Here is an 18,648-nt window from a genome sequence, read left to right as displayed (position 1 = left end):
CAATGGATAGTTTGGTTGCTTCTATATCTTGGCAATTGTAAATAATGCTACAATAAACATAGAGGTGGATATATCTTTTTCAAATTAAAGAACTAGAAATTAATTTTCATTGGTATGACTAAGAGGATTTGTGTTTTTTCAGATCCTCCCAATGATATATTAACATGGGCTTATTTTGAACAGTTTGTATAGAAGAGAGTTCTACTGTTTCAAGGATATTCTTCTGTGCTTACCTTTTTATTTATTTATGTGTTTAAAGATTGTTCTGTTAAGTACTGGGGCTTTTAATCCTCTTACTCATCTTCATTCTCACTTACCTTCACAACTTTTAATTGTTTGCCAAGCACCCAACATCTAATTTACTAAGGCTTCTTTCAATTTGTTTTCTTGCTTTCCTACTATTTATATGGGAGGGTCATCTGACTATCTTCCAGGTCTCTAGCTTTTTCTTCACAAATTTTATGATTTCCGTGTTTCTCCCCCATTTGATTTATTTCTACTATTTGTTTTGCACATATCTAGCTATATTTCAAAACTATCTTCCCTATGTTTCAGCTACTAAACATTTTAGTTGGAAATAAGATTTTATATTCTGTCACAGAATTTTTTTGTCTTATAAATTTTAGTTGTCCTTGCTATTTTGTTGTTATGGCTGTTGTTTAAGTTATTGTCTGAACTATTCTGTCAGTAATTCCATTTTACTAGAAGTCATGTGTTCTGGATATGCTTTACTTCTTTTCTCTTTGAACTTAGGAAACTTAATTTTTAAAATTGTGTCTTATTGTCTATTTTTTTCATTTACTTGTTCCCAAGTTCTTAGGTCCAGCTTCTGAGGCTTATAGCAAAAAGCTGATGAACTGTAGGAAGTGTTGTTGGTATGCCCAAGGTCATTATATAATACAACAGTGGGAAGCCCATCATTACCTAGTTTGTGCCCCTCTCTTGCTGATCTGCTTAGTTTAAAGGATGGCAAATGCTGATATATTCCCTGCTTAAAGGACATTGCAGACTGTTCACAAATCTTTGGCTAACCCACATCTCCTTGAGGAATAGGGACACTAGCTAATTCAAAGAATACTGAGGTAAAGAACAATCTTTGTTCTCTCATTGCTCCAATATCTCCACAGGCCATCTTTCCAAATTTCACAGTTTCTTTCTGAGAACATATCAACATTGTTAAAATAAATCATTAAAACAACAAAGGAAAAAATCCAAATACGTACTAAAAAGGCACCTGGAAAAACTCAATTCAATATTCTTCTAATAAAAACCTCTATAAAGTTGAAATAGACTAAAAAATGCTTAAAACAATACAACAGGGGATCCCTGGGTGGCTCAGAGGTTTAGAGCCGGCCTTCAGCCCAAGGCGTGATACTGAAGTCCTGGGATGGAGTCCCGCATCAGGCTCCCTGCATGGAGCCTGCTTCTCCCTCTGGCTGTGTTACCTCCCTCTCTCTCTCTCTCTCTGTGTGTGCCTCATGAATAAATAAATAAAATCTTAAAAAATAAATAAATAAATAAAATCTTTAAAAAAAACCACAAAACAATACAACAAATGGACAAAAATACACAGAAAATATTATCCTAAAGAATGAAACACTAAGCTAATTAAAATAAAAATAGAGCTGATATTCCTAACACCATAGTATTCTTACATATTGGTTCAGGGGTTCTATTAAATATAAGACAAGAAAATAAAATAAGTTCTATAATACTGGAAAGGAATATATAAATATTTCTTTATACTGATAATACATTTACATTCTTAATTTATTTTTAAAGGTTTCATTTATTTATTCATGAGACACACACACACAGAGAGAGAGAGAGAGAGAAAGAGAGAGAGGCAGAGACACAGGCAGAGGAGAAGCAGGCTCCATGCAGGGAGCCTGACATAGGACTCGATCCAGGGTTCCAGGATCACACCCTACGCTGAAGGCAGGTGCCAAACCACTGAGCCACCCAGGCTGCCCTCTGCATTTTTAATTTTTAAAAGTACTAATATTAAGAGATGAATTTAGGAAGAATGATGAAAATATAAAAAAAAATGAAAATATAAAACAAAAATCAACTTTCTCATACATATCTATATTATTTATATAATATTTATAAAGATATATAAATGGAAGAAATACTCCTTGGAAATCATTCATAAGAAAACTTGAGAATAAACACAGAAGGATTAAACCATAATGTTTTTGATGGGTATAAAGTAAGGGCTAATAAATGGAAATGCATGCCCTGTTCTTTGATAAGTTAAGCCATCAAGAAGTAAATTCACCCCAAATTAATAAATATTTAATTCTACAATGGAAAGATGTTATCAAAATTTCTCAATATAATGAAAAAAAGTAGAAAGAAAAAAAAGTTATGGAGGAATAGCCTTATTTGATGTCAGACTACACTGTAAAACCACTGTGATCTAGTCAATATGACATTACTATAGAAATGGGAAATATATTAATATAACACATAGGTTGACAAACTATGGTCATGAGTCAGTTCCTGTCTTTCACCTATTTCCATGCAGGTTTCACATTTTTAAATAACTTAAAAATATCAAAATGAGAATATTTCATGGCACATTAAAATGTGAAATTTAAATTTTGGCATCCATAAGTACAGCTTTTTTGGAACATAGTATGCTCATTTTTTTGTATATTGTCTATGGCTCCTTTTATGATACAACAACAGCATTGAATAGCTGTGAATATCCTGGAATGTCAGGAGTAAAGTACTTAGCATATGGACCTTTACAGAAAAAAGATTGATGGCTCTTGGTTTAACATATTATAGTGTTGTGTGTGTGAGTGTGTGTGTGTGTGTGTGTGTGTATATCTTCTTATTATATGGCAAAGGTGGTGTAAATTGTTCTGGCACAAATGACTAATCCTGCCTATAGAAATAAAGCAATAAAGCAATCCATTTATCTTACACCATAAAGAAAATAAAGCTTATTATGAATTAAATAGTTAACTGTAAAATTTAAAACAATTGTTCCAAGAGATCTGATAAGCAGACTTAGAGAAAATTTCTTAGAAAAAAGTACAAACAATAAACTACAAAAAGCACAAATATCTAACAATAAGAAGTAATTTTTTTTGTAAAAAAGTTAAGAAGTCTCAACAAATCTACCAGAAATTTAGGGGAGAAATTGAAATATAGGAGTCAGACAAATGGTTAAGATCTATAATATAGTTTTAATTTAGTTATTGTCAAGAATAATGAAGATAAAATCATAAAGGAGCAAATTCAAATGGCAAAACAATATGAAAACTCAAACTCAGTGGTAGTTAGGAAAATGCAAATAAAAATGTGTTATTACTATACAACCATCACACTGGGAAAAATTTCAAAAGAGCATTAACACTTATTGCAGGTGGGGAAAATGGTTCATGGATATTTAAACTGAAACAGCTTTTTTTGCAAAGCAGTCCAGATGAGTATACTGAACACTTGAAAAAATATACTCATCAATCCCACTCCTGAGAATCTTAGGAATAATAAAAGTAGGGCACAGGGACATATGTCTTAAGTTTTTGTATTGCAAGAATGTACATACAGGAAAAAGATAAGTAAAAGAAACAACCATCAATAGTAGCATGACTGAATCATTTATGTAATGTCTCTGCTATGGGGTATCATGCATTTATTAGTTTATATGAATAGTGTGTTGTGAGCATAAGGAAAAAGATGAAGACATACAGTGTTAACGTTATTTACCTGGGGAATGGACGGAAAATGTTGGGGAAGAAAAGGAGATGGGAAAGAACATTTTTAAAAAGGTAACAAAGAAGACTGCTACTACCCTACATATGTCTTGATTACCCTGATGTATTTATAAGTATATAAGTGTGTGTAGTAAGGAAATTTCAGAACTATTTTTGATACAATATTATTTCTGGTTTGCTTCATATTCTTTATTAGCCCTGACTTTGCATATTTTATCAATTTTTTTTATCCTTAAGGTTAATTAAATTTGTATCCATGTCAAATGTTTCTTTTACACTGTAAAATTGGCCTCTTTCTGATATTTATATCTCCATTTTTGCTTTTTTAATCACATTTAATATTTATTTATATATTTACCCTCATATAACCCCAGTTTTTGGCATGATTTAGTTTTTGTTGTGATGAAATATTTAACCGGTGCCTCTTCATTAATGTAAATTAAATTCTCTTCACTTTTCACCATAGTGGTCACACTTGCCTTCATTTCCCATGTATGTTGATGCTAATTCTCTATTTTGTCTTTATGTAACAACTATATATGGGAGACACATAATTGTTTTCTTTTTATTGATAGGGGCCACCACCTCCTTTTTCTTCTGCCTTTTTCATTTCTTCTTCTAGAGACCAAAATCAACATAGGCTAAATCTCCACGATCTAGTGACACATATCCAGTATACTTTTATCATTTTCTTTTTTTTAATATTTTGTTTATTTGTTCATGAGCGAGAGAGAGAAAGAGAGAGACAGAGACAGAGAGAGAGAGAGAGAGAGAGGCAGAGACACAGGCAGAGGGAGAAGCAGGCTCCATGCAGGGAACCCGACGTGGGACTCGATCCCAGGTCTCCAGGATCAGGCCCTGGACTAAAGGCAGTGCTAAACCGCTGAGCCACCTGGGCTGCCCCATTTTCTTTTTTGCCTTATTTCTTCCTCTTCCTTTTTGTTTTTTTCTAAAGCTATACACAGTGTCAGTTGACTTCATTTTATGTAACAGTATGTCTTCCACTTACATCTCCCACTGAGAATTAAATTCAGGTGCTCTATATTCACTGTCCTACATCACATCTTCTATTGACCTGTTCTCATTTGATTGAAACAACATCTTTCGATTTAGAGAATATACAGCAGATATTTTTGTCTTTTTTCCTGATTTATTTATTTATTTATTTGTTTGTTTGTTTATTTATTTATTTATTTATGACACACAGAGAGAGGCAGAGACACAGGCAGAGGGCGAAGCAGGCTCCCTACAGGGAGCCTGATGTGGGACTCAGTCCCTGGACCCTGGGATCCTGACCTGAGCCAAAGGCAGGTGCTCAACCCCTGAGCCACCTAAGTGTCCCTTTCTTTTCTGATGTATAAAAAGTATCTATTTTAAAGTGAAAGTTATAGCCCCTCAGCATTTTTAGTATTTTCTTATTTACTCTCATAATTAAGGTTTTTGTAGGCTCTATGCTGAATTTATATTTTTTCTTTTTTCATAAAGCGACCTATAGTCAGGCCCATTTTGGAGAAGAGTCCTAGGCAATGACCGCCATCAGTCCTATAGCCAAGTACCAGCAGAGGCAACAAGCAGTCAGATCTCTGAACCTGGAGGCTTGGAATATATGCCAAACACAGTTTTTGGCACATTGAAGATTTCTCCCTTAGGTACTAATAATATTTACTTTGAGGTACAAATTCCTACTTCACTTATTCTGGCTCGGCCTAGTATGTGCCTGAAGGAGCAAAATCCATTATGAGAGAAACCCTGGTTTCCACTGACAGAGAAAAGTTAAGACCCAAATATAACAAACCTTCCTAATGGAATGAAGCTTCTGGAATATAGCTGAAAAGATATTTTCCCTCCCTGTTTATGTGTTAAATGTAGATATGAGCAGAGGCAAATCATATAGACTGGGCTATGGAAGGATCCTAGGAGTCACTCTAATTTCTAGAGACCCTATCTTATATTGTACTTACAAAATATAAGTGAAGGAAAAATTCCCCAAAGAATCTAATTATTAATCCCATCCCACTGATAGGAAATATTTTAAAAATCCTTCACAGAACATGAAGAGTTATTTATTATATTTTAGTGGTTGATGCAGTTGTTGCCTTAGGAGGAATGTTTTCTCATGGACATGGAGGAGTCTAGGTGGTTTCTAAGTAGATTAAATCCTACTGTTTTATCATTCACCTATCTTTTTTCCTCTCCTCTGACCTCCTCTCCAGTTTCTTTCCCCTTTTTTTCCTTGTCCAATTCTCTCTTTATCAGTTATGGTAAAGCTTTCCTTTATAAACAACTACAGTATAGGATTAGGATAAATTAGTAGTGCAATCTGATTGCGGCAGTATATTATAGTTCTACTGCATGGAGATGGAAAAATTCAGTGTCCTAAAACACCTGCATCAGTGGAAATGGATGGAGGCAGTTAAAAAAAAGGAGCTTAAAGAGCACAGTTTTACGTATTACTCTTTAAAAATTATCTTACCTTTTTATTACAAAAGTAATGCAAGTTATTTTACTCAGTTTAGAATATACAGGAAAGCATATAGATAATGGAAAAAATTCACTTGTAATCTCACCACCTTGAAATAACCATTGTGAAAATATATGCATATTTTCCACAGTATTTTTTTTACTTTGTGTAAGTTTAAAATGAAATTGGGGCCATTCTTGATATACATATGAGTAACCTCTTTTTTACACATAATATTGCAAACTTTTTCTATTTATTTTTCACATTGTGCAAAAATATTTTTAGTGCCCTCATATGAATGTTAATTTAAAACCAATCCTCTCTTATCAAGCTCTTAGGTTCTTTCAATTTCTTACTATTCTAAATAACTCTGTGATACAATTTTGTATATAAATATTTTTGCATAGCACTGATTGTTTCCATAAGTTAAATAATGGAATGTTCCTTTTTTTTTTTTAAAAGAAGCTGTCTTTCAAGAATTTTCCTTTCCCTTTAAAATAGAATATATGCTAATGTACTTCAGGGTCAAAATGGACCTAAAAGTAGTAATTTCCGAAAGTTAAGGAAAATATAAACTGCCCCTATTTTTTCCTATTTTCTTTTATTTTGCATATTAGAGATACTAAAGAAGCATAAACCAACCACCATAAAAATAAGAACTTTTTGATATATAAATCCATGTTTTAGGTGAAAGATAAATCACTAAGCCTGTGTCCACTGGGATCCTATCAGTAATTCTATCCAGAATATTCTCCTTATATGGTTTCTCATATCCGGCTGATGGTTCTTATAATTTTCTATATAGATAGTTTGTCTATGCTTTCTATTTTGGGGAAATTGGGTGATAGGCATTAAGGAGGGCACTTGAAGTAATGAGCACTGGGTGTTGTATGCAACTGATAAATCACTGAATTCTACCTCTGAAACTAATAACACAGTATATGTCAATTAAATTGAATGTAAATTTAAAAATTTTTAAAAATATCCATATGACCAACACTTTTAACAAGATTAAGGCAAGTGGAGTATGGTATTCTCTGTACTTATAGTGATGCTCATAATTGAATAAGAACAATAACAAGCATCATATTGACCATCTTTACTGTAGAGAGAATGTACTTGTTTCTACAAGTACAATATCTACAGGTTACTTGATATCTAGAAGTATTTTTATGAGCTGAAGCATAACAAAGTTTCCAGGTGAAGAAGGCATATTTGTACATAATCTCTAACTGTCCTTCAAAGGCATTAAGAAAAAGATAGAACTGTATATTTCTAACCATGGTATTTATCTTGATAAAATATAAATCCATATGTAACTTCGAATTGACCCAGTGGAAGTCAATGTCTTGGGGCAGTATGAAATTGGATACTTTGGTAAAAGTGAAAAAACAATAAAATTAAAGCCAAAAGAACTAGGTTCTTCTCTGAATTCCTGGTACTATACTTGCAACAAATGTTTGAGGAAGAAAAGAGGTATAGAAAAGGAAGCGGGGGAAAGGAAAGAAAGAAGGATGGATGGCAGAAAGAAGGAACCATGGATGGGAGAATTGGTTGAATTGTTGATACACAAAGCAATGTTGAGTATATTAATAGTTTCTTAATCTTACAGTTTACGCCTTCTACTTCTTCACTTTTTGAAGTGTTTTGTTTGTTTGTTTTGCTTTAGTTTTCTTCCCATATATCATGTGGGCTCTGGGATAAAGAATGGGAAGACGTTAGTGCCTACATATAAGACTGTTATTAAGATGTTTCTATTATTTCTCAATTTTATTACTTAATAATAACCTTTGCCCCTCAACACCATTTATCCATGTCGCGGTATAAATGAGTTGAATACTCTCTAGTAGTAATGGTCCAAGAGTCTGCAGTTCATCAGACAAAAGTCTGCAAAGATAGGAAGATTTGAGAAAGTTTCTCGAAGCCCTAATATGACATTGATGGTCAACCACTCAACTGAATTCACTGAAAGGCAGCAAAAATACTCTTCCATCAGCCTTGAAACTTGCCCGTCAGTTTGTGCCTCTTTGGGCCACATCCTTTCCAACATACCTCTGTGCTTCAGAATAAACTTAGGTTCTTGTGTTTTTATTTAGCTCAATAATATATATACACTGATCCTTTAAAAAGGAAGGTGAGGGACACCTGGGTGTCTCAGTGGTTAAGCATCTGCCTTTGGCTCAGGCCATGATCCCGGGTCCCAGGATCAAGTCCTTCATCAGGCTCCCCCTCTGCCTGCTTCTACCTCTGCCTGTGTCTCTGCCTCTCTCTGTGTGTCTCTCATTAATAAATAAATAAAATCTTTAAAAAAATTTAAAAAGGAGGATGAGAAGGAGAAAACAAATGGCATTCTTTTTTTCTTATTTTTTTTCAAAAAAGGTTTTTATAAAATAAAATGGTCAAAACATATTTTCTGAATAATTAACATATTTCATTCATGAGCTAAAAAGTAGAAATATTAACCATCTTTCTACTAACTTGAATAAAAGCTTACCATAAAAATTTTGTTTGATCAACAATTTCCCCCAATAATTTGAATTTTTAAGGCAGAATGAAAACACACAATTAATATGTTTTATTTCTGTGTATGTACACATGTGTGTTTCTGCACACATACTATCTCTAATATAAAATATCTTGATGATTTGACTCTATTTCTACACTGTAATCATGTATTTGAGATAACAGAAACTGGAGTTTCTACAAACTTTTACAGCTTGCTATGAGCTGTCAAATCAACTCAGTGAAACACTGCATTCAATTTACTGCCTGTCATCACAAACTTTAGTAAAGTCATATCGGAGGTCAGGTACATTTTCAGCCTTTGTCTTGACCTCACAGATTTCAAGGTCCTATCAGTGTGATATGAACTTGACTATTTTTTATAAGATGACAGTCAGGGTCTATAATATTTAAGTCCCCAGACCTGCCTGACCAAGTACATGGCAACATTCTCAACTAAGGCTTAGAATATGAGCAAAAAATAACTGGAGTACTTGATTGATATAACTTGTATTACAGACTATACAACATTTGTAATTACCTTCCCTGGGAATATTGGCCTTATGGGAACATGGGGAGCAAAACAAATTGCATTTTCAGAAAAGCACACCAATAAATATTCTGGCACACTCAAATATTCTTGGGGCTGGGGATAGGTAGGAGATGATAGAAAACAAACAAATAATATTTTCTTTGCATCTCCTTTTTACTATAGTGATAGGTTTGTTAATATGTACATAGTTATAGGAAGCATCAGTATGCTGCCTTTATTCATTCTCCAATAAGCTCCAGACAATTACAGAAATCCTATTAGCCAAAACGTTTGGGTATAGGAGTTGGTTGGTTAATCTAAAAGCTGATTTTCATTAAATATAAAAAAATACATATATTTAAGAATAATTTGTCTTTCTTTGGGCTCATAGCTTGGTATCCCCTGAGTTTTATTATTTCTTTCTCACACAAACCACATCCATAATGAAGTATCCATATGTTTACATTTTGACTTTGAAAAACTAAATAGCCATATGCTTCCATCTCATTTCTGACACATTAAAATAAAATGTACAGTGAGTAATCAGGTGACTGTGTAAATTATCATTAATATAATGATGATAATATGTATGTATTGCATCTATGTCTGTTTGTTAGTATTTGAAAAAGGAATGTAATTCGAACTTTGAGAGGAGGGTCTGAGCTTTTCTGGCCGCCATTTTTTTAATTCCAATGTAGTTAACATACAGTGTTATATTAGTGTCAGGTGGATGATACAGTGAGTCAATACTTCCATATAATACTCTGTGCTTATCAAGGTAAATGTGCTCTTTTTTTTAAAAGATCTTATTCATTTATTCATGAGAGACAGAGAGAGAGGCAGACATAGGCAGAGGAAGAAGCAAGCTCCCTGTGGAGAGCCTGATGTGGGACTCGATCCCAGGACTCCAGGGTCACAGCCCAAACCAAAGGCAGACGCTCAACCACTGAGCCATCCAGGTGTCCCAAGGTAAGTGTACTCTTAATTCCCTTCACCTACTTCATTTATGCCTCCACCCACCTCTCCTCTGGTAACCATCAGTTTGTTCCCTATAGTTAAGAGTCTGTTTTTTGGTTTGTCCCTTTTCCCTCCTTTATTTAGTTTCATTCCTTAAATTCCACGAGTGAAATTATTTTTCTTTCTTTAACTGACTTATTCCACTTAGCATTATATTCTCTAGATCCATCCATGTTATTGCAAATGGCAAAACTTCATTCTTTTTATGGCTGAATAATACACCATTATAAATATATTCCACATCTTGTTTATTCATTCATCTGTCAATGGACCCTTGGGCTGCTTCCATAGTTTGGCTATTGCAAATAAAATGCAATAAACATGGAATGTATATATTCCTTCAAATTAGTGTTTTCATCATTGGGTAAATACCCAGGAGTGCAACTACTAGATCATACAGTAGTTCTATTTCTAACTTTTTGAGGAACCTCCATACAATTTTCCACATTGGCTACACCAGTTTGGATTCCCACCAATAGTGCACAAGGGTTCCTTTTTCTTCTCATTCTTGCCAATACTTGTTGTTTCTTGTGTTTTTTATTTTAGCTATTCTGGCAATGTAAGGTAATATCTCATGGTGGATTTGCTTTGCTTTTCCCTGATGATGAGTGATGTTGAGCATCTTTTCATGTGTTTGTTGGTCATCTGGATGTCTTCTTTGGAGCAATGTCTGTTTGTGTCTGCTTTCCATTTTTAAAATTGGATTATTCAGGGGTTTTTGGTTTTGAGTTGTATACATTCTTTATATATTTTGGATATTAACTCTTTCCAGGTATGTCATTTGAAAATATCTTCTCCCATTCAGTAGATTGTCTTTTATTTTTTGTTGGTTGTTTCCTTTGCTGTGCAGAAGCTTTTTTGCTTTGATATAGTCCCAATAATTTATTTTTGCTCTTATATCCTTTGCTTCAGGAAACATATCTAGAAGTTATTGCTATGGTCGTTGTCAGAGAAATTACAACTTGTTCCCTCCTATGGGATTTTTATGGTTTAGGTCTCAAATTTCAGTCCTTAATCCATCTTGTTTTTATTTTTGTGTATGGTGCAACAAAGTGGTCCAGTTTCATTGTTTTACATGTAGTTGTCCAGTTTTCCCACACCATTTGTTGGAGAGGCTACCTTTTTTCCAATTGTGTATTCTTGCCCCCTTTGTTGAAGATTAATTGACCATATAATTGTGGATTTATTTCTGGGATTTCTACTCTGTTCCATTGATCTACATACTTCTTTTTGTGCAAGCACCATACTGTTTTGATTACTACATCTTTGTAATTTAATTTGCATATGAATTGAATTTATTGTCAATTTCTGAAAATGTATTTTAAAATACACTTAAATATTCTAGTGAAATCCATGTGTTTAAAATATTTTTTGTGTTTAAAATATTAATTGAATTAACCATCTATATTTATTAATACACCTATAAATCCTTCATAATAAATGTTGATTTGAAAACTCAATTTTATGTAAAATAATTAAGATAATTTTAGGTAGGTAGGGAGTCATTTAATAAGAATAGTCAGAGGATAATTTGCCTAGATAATTTTAGAAAGATCATGACATGTTTTGAATCAAGAAATGACTATAAAAACTAAATAATAATATAGAACAGAATAAAATCATATTTCATCACAATTCTATTGTTTACACAAATATTTAGTAGACTCACAATAATGACATTTAACAATATGACCATTAAAATGTATATAAAATTAAAGTTATGAGTCAAAAACAAACAGTCTGAGGAATATTTTACATCCTATGGAGGCTGAAAGGCACAATTTTTATCTCACTTCCTCAAAATACCAACAAAGTGAAAAAGCTATAAAAATTGTCGGGCAGTTTGAACGAGAGGAAGCCGAACTGAAGCTGAGCACAGGCAGTGGACGCGGTCTCGCCGAGAGCTGAAGATGGCAGTGAACGTGTACTCAATGTCTGTCACCTGTGATAACCTAAGTCGACATGACATGCTGGCCTGGATCAATGAGTCTCTGCAGCTGAATCTGACAAAGATTCAACAGTTATGCTCAGGGGCTGCCTATTGTCAGTTTAGGGACATGCTGTTCCCTGGCTCCATTGCCTTGAAGAAAATGAAATTCCAGGCTAACCTAGAGCATGAATACATCCAGAACTTCAAAATACTACAAGCAGGTGTTAAGACAATGGATATTGACAAAATAATTCCTGTAGACAAATTAGTAAAAGGAAAGTTTCAGGACAATTTTGAATTTGTTCAGTGGTTCAAGAAGTTTTTTAATGCAAATTATGATGGAAAAGACTATGACCCTGTAGCTGCCAGACAAGGTCAAGAAACTGCAGTGGCCCCCTCCCATGTTGCTCCAGCTCTGAACAAACCAAAGAAACCTCTCAGCTCTAGCAGTGCAGCTCTACAGAGGCCCATTGCAACACATAGAACTACTGGAACTGATAAGGCTGGCCTGGGTGTCGTGGGAAAGAATCCTGGTGTGGGCAACGGAGATGATGAAGCAGCTGAATTGATGCAGCAGGTCAATGTATTGAAACTTACCGTCGAAGATTTGGAGAAAGAAAGATTTCTACTTTGGAAAGCTAAGAAACATTGATTTGATTTGCCAGGAGAATGAAGGGGGAAACAACCCTGTATTGCAGAGGATCATGGACATTCTCTATGCCACAGATGAAGGCTTTGTGATACCTCATGAAGGGGGCCCACGGGAGGAACAAGAAGAGTATTAACAGCCTGGCCCAGCAGAGCAACATCTGAATTCTTCACTCCAAATCATGTGTTTAACTGTAAAATACCCCCTTTTAAAAGAAACTCACTGTTTTCTTTTCATGAACAAACAGTACCTCTTCTTAAAATGCATTTTTCAGAAGTTTCATCCCTTTTCTAATGAGTTTGAGTTAGGAGCTTTTACCCTGTAGCAGGGCAGTATTAACATCTAGTTGGGTCACCTGGGGAACAGAGAAGCTGACCGTGGGGCTCACTGTGTGGACGCTGGTAACACTCACTGCTGGAGAAGGTGCTTTTATGTTGTACACTGAGGTGGAGTCTTCAGTAGAGAAATGTAAAGACTGATTTGAATTTTAAGCTAATGTGAAATCTTGGCAGAGAACATTTTAATAAATAAATGCCTTAAGAGTAAAAAAAAAGCTATAAAAATAAATAATTTAAAGTCTAATCATTATATAGAATATAAAGAAAATTAGGAAAAAAATTGAAGGGTAAAAATAATATACTCCTTCAGAGACATCAGTTGAAAGTGAGCAGGCATTTATAATTACTATCTAAAGGCTATTACTACTGAAAAATTATTATTTCTTGTGACAAAAATTCAAACCTTTAAAATTTAGCAATTAAAATGTAATTAAGAAATTATAATAACAATACAATTTTTATACAATTTGAGGTTTTTTTTTTCTATCCTAGAATGATATTTATATTTGACTTTGATAAAATTTTGATTTAATACTCAAAATTCTACCATTTGGCTCTTAACCAAAATGTGTATTGACTACACATTGTACAAATAGATATTTCAAACATATCATTATCAAAACAGAATAATTTCCAAAGAAAACTCTATTAGCTTTACTTGCCAAATATAGCCTGGAATTTGTATACATCTATTTATGTATACATCTATTTAGAGTACTATTACTCTTGCTGAAGTCATCATCACCTTTCCTTTGGACACTTAGAAGACATTCTTAAGTGGGCTCTGCACTTTTCTTCTCACTTCTTTATAATCTGTTGTCCAGGAGTAATCTTATAAAATCATGTCTTATAGTTCCCCTTAAATCCCTGTAATGGTTTCTTAGCACATTTTTTTAATACAAATTCTTAAGTATAAGAGCCATTTCTTGCCTCCTTCTTTGAGTATTTGAACATTTCTCTCCAACTCATTCTTTTAGCTCTTCTGGTCTTTATTCACCTATATCTCACTGAACTTTTCTTGCCTCAGGAACTTGCTCTCTATTCTGCTCGGTACCTGTGACCCACAAATTCTCATAGCTTGGTTCGTCAGTCAGGTCTCAGCTCTAACATCACCTCTTCAGAAAGGCTCATCATGTCAATCTAAGTGTTCTGAGTCTTTTGCAGGTTACATATTCTTTTGAGATATTGATTCATGATACAAATTCTCCCCTCCCCCAAATGTGCATATTACTAGTCACTCAATTTTTTATACAATTTCAAGGACTTCATGGAGCCTAAGTTATATAGAAATCCTAGAAGTCCAAGTATCCTAGGTTTGGAAGACTAGATCTCTCCATTCCTTAGAACCAATAATTCATTATACCCCAGGAGCTATCATTATCAAATAACATTTTTCTTTATTTATATACTGACCTATATAATATTTATTCCCCCTCTTAAATGAAAGTTTTATGAAAGGAGGCAGAAGCCTTTTCTTACCTTTGTGATTAACTGAAACCCCAGAACCTGAAACAGTGCCTAAATTTGAGTAGGCATTCAATAAATATCTGTTGTATGAAAACACTGAATGAAATCTTTGTAGTTCATGCCAATTGTAGGAGAGAAGGTATGCATGGTAAAGAGGTCTGACCTTTTTGTAGCAAGTGTGTTGATTTTGGTGTGTCTGTTTCAAGAAAATATCTATCTCCCTCTAGAAATCCCACTGGCATCTGCCTCCGGTACTTGAGAACTGAGTCACTATATATCAACTGCCCCATATGTGGAGTGAAGAAGTTGGAGATCCAAATACAACATAATAGATTTAAAAAATACTCACGGCAGTATAGCTGAGACCTGACCATTTCCTGGGAACAGATTGGTTTGGAGAAAGAGATTTGCCAAAGAAAAAGATATCAAAGCCTGTGTGTTAGAAAGATTGGAAGATATCCCAAATGGCTTGGAGGTAGTTTGGAAGTATTTTATTGTAATGGTTTAAAAGTATAGTATTTCGTATCCTAGAGATGTAAGCTTAATTTTCAACCCTGTAATTTACAAGTTGATTGAATAAAATTACCCAAGATCACACATCAAAATATACAGAGTTTTGCTGACTTTTTGATAAAGTGTTTGACACTTTCCTCACTGATTACATCTACTATAAAGTATCCCAGACACCAATGTTACTTTTTTTTTTACTACTTCATATGCTGCTCTACTCATTATGTTCTCATGATTCTTACTCATCCTTCTTCCCAAGTTCCTTTTTTTTTTTTTTCCAATTCGTCTCACCACTACTTCTGTTCTTGATCTATGATTTGGATGTGTTCTCTGTTTATCTAATTTTATTAATAAAACCTTATCTAAATGACCAGTCTGTTCTAAGTTCTATTTCTCTATTGAATAGTTATATGGTTGGAAAATTCCATAGTGCAGGAGTCAATTGGGTTGCCAGTCCAACAATCGTTTGAGTACAGAGAGGTTACCATAGCCGACAAGCCATACTTGGATCTGGAAACCTTTGTCAGCAGCTTTCTACCTATTATTATCATTATCCCCCCCCCCAATCACTGAAAAGTTGTTTTCTAGAAAAAAATCATTAATAATTTGACGGATTTTCTTTTTTCTTTTTTTAAAGATTTTATTTATTCATGAGAGACACAGAGAGAGGCAGAGACATAGGCAAAGGGAGAAGCAGGCTCCTCATAGGCAGCCCAGTGTGGGACTCCACCTAAATTTAGAATTCATGATCTCTGTAGGAGTATATGTGTATCTTCTAGGGAGAAGATAATATTGGTTACTGTGTAAAAAAGAAAGGATGTGGAATACTCCATACACAATGGAGTATGCCATAGCCATGAGGAAGGAAGTCATCCTCCCATTTCTGACAACATGGATAGACCTTGAGCACATTATAGTAAGGGTTGTAGGCCAGACAGAGAAAGAAAAGTATTATATGATATCACTAATATCAATATATTTTTTTAATTAAACCATAAAAACCAGAGAGTAAAATGGTGGTTACAAGAGAAATGGCATGGTGGATAAAAGCAACAGAGTTTAAGCTTCACACTGAAAATGAGTAGTAAATAAGCTTTAGGGGTCTAATGTACAGTATAATGAATATAGAGAATACTATTGTACTATAATTACAAAATGTGCTAAATATCACTACATCAGCAACCATAATGCGATATATAAATCTATAAAAGTAACATGTCATATACTTTAAATCTACCCAATATTATCAATTTTATTCAGAAAAAAAGGCAAAAGAAAAGAATAAAGAAAGTGTCAGAAGGTATAATAAAAGAACAGTTAGAAATCTCTCAGTTACTTTCAGCTTAATCTACCATATTTGGTAGCTATTCTTTTCAAGGTGCTCTATTGTCTGGTCCACAGAGAGCTAGGTAGTCAACATCCTACTTATGGCACTGAGAATATGACCACAAATGCCTGGATGTTCCCATTTTGTGGAGGAATATAGGTTATGAAGTAAAACAAAAGAATGAATAAATACACATTTGACAAGTAAAAGAGTAGCAAGACAGTGCCCAATTAGGGTTAAGTGAGCAGCTACCTTAAAATTTGGAATGGCTTTGAAGGATGACTGAATTACGATAATCTTTCTTCTTCTGGAACACACCATCTGTTTAAATACAGTCTTGCTTCTTTGTATTAGAAAAGACTGGTGTTGTGTCTAATTTTCTTTGTATTTCTTCCTAGGCTGATGCACTTTTCTTGATGGGTGAATACAATAAGTTCATCCATTAGTTTCCATCTCTTCCACCTGCCTTCTAATCAGCTTACTCATTGGAATATCAGTCACCTGGTAGCTATTACTCTTCCTACCTCTCTCTCTTTTTCTTTCCTCTCCCTTCTCCTTGCCCTTAGTCACATGTGCATCATTTGTAGGAAAGTGTCCATCAGAAATATATCAGAATGGCAAGTTCCTGAGACAGAAGATCACACAAACTGAGTGTGTCCAGGTAGAAGACCAAATATTTGGAAAGGATACCAAGTATTCAATAAACATGGGAGCTGATATGAGAAGAGGAAGTCCAGCCCATATCATCCCAAAAAGTAAAACTAGAAAAATGAATCAGAAGGTAGATTTGGGCTTACAGTATTTTTGTAAGAGGAAAAGTTATCCAACAATGAATCATGCTGCCCCATGCAGAAAGAGATTCCTCATCAAGTAATGTGGTGACATTGAATATGGCATCAGTACAAAAGAGATTAAAATCCTGGGCATTAGTTCTGGTTGCTTTAGATTGTACAGAGTCATTCAATGCTACTCCTCTGATTTAAACAAACAAACAAACAAACAAACAAGCAAACAAACTAAAGCTTCAGTGTAATAATTATGTAGAAAATTTTCCTGACTGTAATAGAAGCTGATTCATCTGCTCTCTCACCCTCTTCCATCTAGTTCTGATACAAAAACAGTGCTCTTGATTATCAGTGGGCACATGATACAAACTGAAGGAACATAGATAGCACAGTATTGGGGCAGAACTGATTGGTTTAGGTAAGACCAATCAGATTCCTTCTCTGGACTATATACAGGCAATGGGAAGAAAAAAATGCTTTCTCTATATGGTGGTCACCAAGTCAAATTGTATGATTTGTGTATGCCCAGTATTCATTTTCCTGGATCAAATGCAGGAAAGACATGTACAGTGTGGAAATGTGTGACTACAGGTAAAGGCTAAACTGCAAGTTTAAAAATGTAAGAGTCTGCAAAACATTGTTAGTTTCCTTTGGATTCCATCAGGGCTCTGGTCAGTTTCATTCCTGTGCTTACTAATTATGCCATACAATAAATGTCCCCCGAAAAGCTAGTCTAACCTAAGGATCAAAGCCAGTCTTATCAAGCTTTATATATACTAGGCATATCAGGCTATCAATACTTGGAAATCATAGTCTGTTTTATGTACTATTAGTTCTAGGACTTAATTCTAGAGGATTTCAAAGAAAAAATATCATATTGCAAATATATTTTGTATCCATTCTAGCCTATGCAATTTTAGGGCTCAAATAAAGGCACAAAAAATACTTCATATGTGTGTATCAATCATTTGGGTGTGATTAGAACTCTAAAGTAGTTCATTTGAGATATTTTTTACGATAATACCCTAATGGGAAAAGGGAGTAAATTCAAACCCTGAGAGTCAGGGGCTTACCCGTTAATACAATATTTCTTTAAATTCCTGTCTTCTACCTTTTCTTAGTAATCAAATTTTGCACTGAAATCCATGATAAATATATTTTTTAATTTTAACGTTAAGTATAGAGTTTCAAAATTTTAACCTATTTTTCCAAAAACCTTTCAGTATGGGATCCCTGGGTGGCGCAGCGGTTTGGCGCCTGCCTTTGGCCCGGGCGCGATCCTGGAGACCCGGGATCGAATCCCACGTCGGGCTCCTGGTGCATGGAGCCTGCTTCTCCCTCTGCCTGTGTCTCTGCCTCTCTCTCTCTCTCTCTCTCTCTCTCTCTCTCTCTCTCTCTC

At 34.4% G+C, this 18,648-nt stretch overlaps 1 pseudogene; it reads left to right on the top strand.

Moving 5' to 3' along the window:
- The first annotated feature begins 12,153 nt into the window (after window positions 1-12,153).
- LOC129509106 (microtubule-associated protein RP/EB family member 1-like) lies at window positions 12,154-12,958 on the top strand (annotated as a pseudogene).
- Window positions 12,959-18,648: the final 5,690 nt, after the last annotated feature.

This window comes from Nyctereutes procyonoides, unplaced genomic scaffold, assembly GCF_905146905.1.
Source record: "Nyctereutes procyonoides isolate TBG_1078 unplaced genomic scaffold, NYPRO_anot_genome, whole genome shotgun sequence".
Taxonomy (NCBI): Eukaryota; Metazoa; Chordata; class Mammalia; order Carnivora; family Canidae; genus Nyctereutes; species Nyctereutes procyonoides.
Note: the sequence above shows the minus strand (reverse complement) of the source record. Positions and strands in the feature narration are given on the sequence as shown.